Genomic DNA, 6,152 nt, shown 5'->3' with positions numbered 1-6,152 from the left:
TTTTTATATTCCCTTTACTATCCTTCTGCTTTAATTATCCTCCTTTCATTCCTTGGCTGATAAACTCCTACTTACCTTTAAAAACCCAATTCAAATATCATATTTTTTTATGGAGTTTTCTAGTTTGTCACCCGTTCCTTGGTGCTCCGGTACATTCTGTACATTCCACCCCAGCACTTATCACTCTAGCCCTTTCTCTCATTCACTCACCACCCACTACCCTGGCGATTAAGGCAGACATGTTCCTGCCTTTGGGAACCAATGGAGACAGAGAGGAAGGAGAGGATGGAGTGAGGTGGGTTGTATTGGTGGGAACTGGGGAATCAGGTAATGCGCTCTATGCTCTTTTCTCTTGATGAATTAAATGATATCAAGTACAGAGACTGCATTCTTCCTCTCCCGAGTCCCAGTGTCCACACTCTCAATAAGTGGTTTTCTGAATAAATCCTCGTATGTACTCCAGGATCTCACTCACTCACTTCTGTCCCAAGCAACTTTCTTCTAGCCACTTCTAAATGTTTCTTCCCTTCTGCCTATAACCAAGCCAATATCTCTCTTAGCCTGAAGACTTCCCCCGAATGCCAATGAACTCTGGGCTGACACCTCATAAAAAATGCAATGGGAAGACCAGAGTGGTTAGAATTAAAAGACCCTGGAGATGGCAACCTTTCTGGGCTTCCGGTTTACTGATCTATACATAGTTGTGAGGATTACATTCACCATTTGACACTGGGCCCAATCTTTTTCCTTCATCAAGCTTGTAAAAGATAACTTTTACGTATGTCCAAAACTGAATTCCTCATCTTCTCTCAAACCAACCCTGCTCTGGAACCTAGCAATTCAGTTTCTAGCAACCCTGTCATTTTCTCAGTAAACCAAGGGGACATTAGCTTGACATCTCCCACTTCCTTGGCTGTTTAGTTAATCAAAAGTCAATTGATTTCACTTTCCATGTTGATTCTGAATCTATCCCTCATCTCCATCCAATTTCCATTGTCCTAAGAGTAGAAGAAATTTCAGGTTGGGTAAGAGTTTGTTTAGAGACAATATATACAATTAAATTGGCTGTAATAACCTATTTTCTCATGCTACTTCTCACCTTAACTGTTTCTGCCCCATCTACACTCAACTGATGGCTTAGAAGAATCATAAGCCACCAATAATCAGCACTCTAGCTACCTCCCCCACCCCAGATGAAGTTACTTTTACAAGTTATGTCAAGGAACAGATAATCCTTGACACACCAAAGCAAAGAGAAGAAAGATAAGATTTCTAAAAAAAAAAAAAAATCTCTCTGTACACCAAAACAAAACTTTCTGAAGGCAGCACAAAGTGTTAGTATAGACAAGTCTTACTTATGAATATTTATCCAAAAATCCTAAATCAAATGCTACTAAATAAAACCCAAAAGTTCACCAAAATAAGACATTATAACCAAGTGGTGTTGAACTCATAAATGAACTGAAAGACTTTACTATATTAATAGGTAAAAGAAACAGATTGATCTTTATTATAGTAATAGGTAAAAGGACTTTACTATATTAATTAGGACTTTACTATATTAATAGGTAAAAGAAAAAACTGATCATTTCAATTTGTGCTGAAAAAAGGCATTTGATAAAATTCAACAGTAATTTCTTATAAAAGCTTAAAATAAGCTAGGAATAGAAGAAAATTCCCTTAACTTCATAATTAACAACTAAATACTATAAGCACTTCTATTAAAGCAAGAAAAGAGACAAATTCTTACCATTACCACTATTATTCAACACTGTCTAGTTGTCTTAGCTAATTAAATAAGAAAAAAACAGAAATGCAAAGAAAAATCAAAAGTATAACAAGCAAATATTAGAGACAGCTCTTGAACAACTTTCTTGATTTTAGTTTCTCTTATTATTATTGATCTTTTGGGGCTTTCTCTTCCTTCCTGGGTCAATTTTGGAAATATATGTTTTTCTAGAAGTATCAGCCATCTTTCTTTAGGTTTATGGACTGATTTCCACAAAATTGCATAAAGTGTTGTCAACATTACTTCTTGAAATTATTACTTAAATTTCCTCAAGTATGTAGTTATTTCCATTTTCTGATTCTTAATTTTGTTGAGGAATCAGGAAAGTACCTGTACTTTTTTACATTGTTTTTCTTTGATTAGATTTGCTGTGATTTGTCTATTCATCCCTCACCCCCCATACCAATAAACAGCTCTTTGATTTAGACAAAAATAAGAAGTTGTCATTATCTATAGATATCAGGACTGCCTACAATAGAATAGCCTAAGGAATGAGCTAAAAAATTCCAGATCTTATAAAATCATACAGTAGCTTGATCAAATACATGACAAACATATAATCAACGGTTTTCTTATATGTTAGCATTAATAAATCTAAAAATGTAATTTAAAATGTATAATGAATAATGTGAATATTCATGTGAACTTATGTGAGTAATGTGAGTAATGTGAATTCATGAATAATGCAAGACTTACGGGGAGAAAACATAAAACTTTATGAAAGGCATAAAAGAAGACCTAAATAGAGACTTAGTATGCTGGGATGTGACTTCCTCCAAAACTGAATAAATTCAATGTAATACCAATCAAAATCCCCATAGGATTTTAAAAATGAAACTTCACAAATGAATTCTAAAGCTCATCTGAGAGAATAAACATACAAGAAGAGCCATGAAATTTTTGAAAAAGATCAATGATGGGAGGCTTTCCCTTTTAGATATCAAAACATATTTTAAGGTAACAAAAATTAAAGTAGTCTCATATTGGCATAGAAATAAACAAATAGACTGGTACAATACTAAGTCTAGAAATAGACCCAATTCAGTGCAAACCAGCGAAGAAAGAATTGACTAATAATAATAGTTCTTTAGGACTTTCAGATAGCCATTAGAGAAAGAACAAAAAGTTTAGAGCTGTATCTTATATAACCCCCTAATACAGTTTAGACAGGTTGAATATCTACATGTAAAACAAAACTAAAATATGTTTATACACTGGGGGTGGGTGGTGAGTGGGAAACTTTTTGAACCAAGATACAAAACTCAGGAACTTGAAGGAAAATATTGATGATTAAACTAAATTTCAAAATTCTGTGTGATGAAAGTTAGTATAAACAACCATTAAAAATAGGTGAAAGTGAGGGTATGGGTTAACAATTCTGAAACTGTATAATAGGCTTGAATAAATAAGTAAATGGTTGGTAGATGATGGGAGCCAGGTTCTCATCATTGGATGGAGATAAGCAATAAGGAAGGGCTAGAATTATCCCTCCTGTGTTACTGGATTAGAGTGTGAGACATCTGTATGAACTTATATATGACTCATACCACACATACACACACAGATGTATGAATACAGAAATAATTACAGATATGTGTGTATAGATGGCTTATCAAACATAATAAAGTATCTAACTCTGTCTGCAGAAAGCCCCCCAAAAATGACACCCCAGTAGCAATGAGCACACAAAGCACCCAGATCTTGGATTCTAAATATCATTCTACCACAGAAAGAATCAGGGCCCCATGAAGAACTGGTTAATTCTAGGGCTGAAACAGGGAAAGTTCAAGATATGCCTGGAGCATCTTGTAGTTCCATAAATCAAGGAAATGTTTTTGGGCTCCTAATTGTCAAACTTGGATAATCTGAGCAATAAAATAAATAACATGGCATTGGATTATTTCCCAAAGTATAAAATAAATACATAAGTTCAAAGAGTAAACGTTTAGATCAATGGAATACAACAGAGAGTCCAGAAATAAATCCATGCATCTATAATCAATTGATTTCAACAAGGGTGCCAAGACCCTTCAATGGAGAAAAAAATAATAATCTTTCTGACCAATGGTGTTAGGACAACTGGGTCTCCACAGATAAAAGAATGAATTTGAACCCCTAACTTACACCACATACAAAATTTAATTCAAAATGTATCAAAGACCTAAATGTAAGAGCTAAAACTATAATACTCTTAGAAGGAAATAATGGTATATAGATCCCCATGACTTTGGATTAAGTAACAGTTTCTTAGCTATCACACCAAAAACACAAGCAACAAGAACAAGATATATTTGGACTTCATCAAAATTTTAAACCTTTGTGCATCAAAAGACACTGTCAAAAAGTGAAAAGATTCATAGAATGGGAGAAAATATTTGCAAATTATATATCTGATAAGGGCCTATCTAATATCCAGAATATATAAAGAACTCTTACAACACAACAATAAAAAGCCAATCCAATTTTAAAAAGAGCAAAGGATTTGAATTGATATTTCTCCAAAGATGATATACAAATAGCAAATAAGCACATGGAAAGATTCTCAATATGATTAATCATTAGGGAAACACATAGCAAAACTATAATATCACTTCCCACTCTCTAGGATGTTAATTATTAAAAAACAGAACCAAACCAGAATATAGCAAGTGTTGACAATGATGTGACAAACTCTCATACATTGCTGATGGGAATGTAAAATGATGCAGACACTTTAGAATACAGTTCTGTAGTTCCTCAAAAAGTTAAACACAGGATTACCATATGACCTAGAAATTCCACTTCTAGGTATGTACCTAAGAGAATTGAAAACACATGTGCAAACAAAACTTGTACACAAATATTCATAGCAGCATTATTCATAATAGCTAAAAAGTGGAAGCAACATAAAGGTTCATCAACAGCTGAATGGATAAACAAAATGTGGTATATCCATACAAGGGAATATTATTCAGAAGTAAAAGAAATGAAGTACTGATACATGTTACAATATGGATAAATCCTGAAAACATTATACTAAATGAAAAAAGCCAGACACAAAATAACACATATTTTATGTTCCCATTTATGAAATGTCCAGACTAGGCAAATTAATAGAGACAGAAAGTAGATTTGGAGGATGGAGGAAGAGGGGAATTGGGAGTGATTGCTAATAAGTACAAAGTTTCTTTTGGGGTGATAGAAATGTTCTGAAATTAGATAGTGATGGTTGTACGACATTGTGAATATACAAAAATCCACTGAATTGTACACTTTGAAAAGATGGGTTTTATGGTGTCTGAGTTATATTGCAATAAAAAATTACAAAAAAGAAAATAGCCTAAAATAGGTGCAAAAACATACATATGAGTTTATACTGATATAAATAAATGATTTAAATGATAGATGATGAAGAGACAAAACTTCCTTGTAAAAGAATTTCAAATAATTTATTTAGGTGCCCTTTCTAGGAGGTAAAGCTTAACTCCCCACCTCTCCCTGTCACCAACTTACGTGTAGGCTGCAATTAATGACTTGCTTCTAATAAATAGAATATGGGAAAGGATAAACGAGAGAAACCTGGCAGACACTGCTATACCCGAGTGATCAAGGTTCACATCACTAGTGATGTAATGTGAACATCATGTAACCTCTGATAGAAAATGAGGAGGACATGTCACCTCTGGGGCATTCTTTCAAAAAAACCCATAACCCCAGTCTACTTAAGAGAAAAACATCAGACAAATACAAATTGAAGGCCATTCTATAAAATACTTGAGCAGGATGCCCCAAAACTGGATGTGAAAAACAAGGAAATACTGAGAAACTGTCACAGACCAGAGAAGATGAAGAAGCTATGACAGCTAAATATAAAAAGGGACCCTGGATTGGATCCTGGAACAGAAAGAGAACATTAATGGAAACGCTGGTGAAATTCTAATGGAGTCTGAGTTTAGTTAATATCACTGTGCAGATGTTGGTTTTTAAATTTTCATAAATGTACATGGTAACATACGATGTTAACAATAGAGGAACTGTGAGGGGTATACAAGAACTCTGTTCCACTTTGCAACTTTTCTGTAAATCCAAAATTCTTCCAAAATAAGAAGTTTATTTAAAGTAAGGGAGAGAGGAGATCCAAGATGGCGGAGTAGATAAACACTTCCATTTGTCCCTGCTTCCTTCCATGGACAAATTAAAATTACAACTAAATTATAGAACAGTCAACCTGGAGAGCCATCTCAAGTCTGGCTGAACAGAAGTTTTGTAACTTAGGAAATAAAGAAGAAGCCATGTCGAGACTGGTAGGAGGGGCAGAGACACGGTACTGGCTAACACCAAGCCTCCATGTGGCGGTTGAGAACCGGAAGGGATCTCTCAGCTG

General features: G+C 34.4%; 1 long non-coding RNA gene across 1 annotated transcript in view; it reads left to right on the top strand.

Annotated features, from left to right (window-relative positions):
- Nucleotides 1-6,152, top strand: part of LOC109385404 (uncharacterized) — a 69,286-nt gene that overhangs the window by 14,777 nt on the left and 48,357 nt on the right. The window lies entirely within an intron of this gene.

The sequence above is a fragment of the Hipposideros armiger genome, unplaced genomic scaffold (assembly GCF_001890085.2).
Source record: "Hipposideros armiger isolate ML-2016 unplaced genomic scaffold, ASM189008v1 scaffold_114, whole genome shotgun sequence".
Lineage (NCBI taxonomy): Eukaryota > Metazoa > Chordata > Mammalia > Chiroptera > Hipposideridae > Hipposideros > Hipposideros armiger.
The sequence above is the reverse complement of the archived record's forward strand: the minus strand, read 5'-3'. Positions and strand labels throughout refer to the sequence as shown.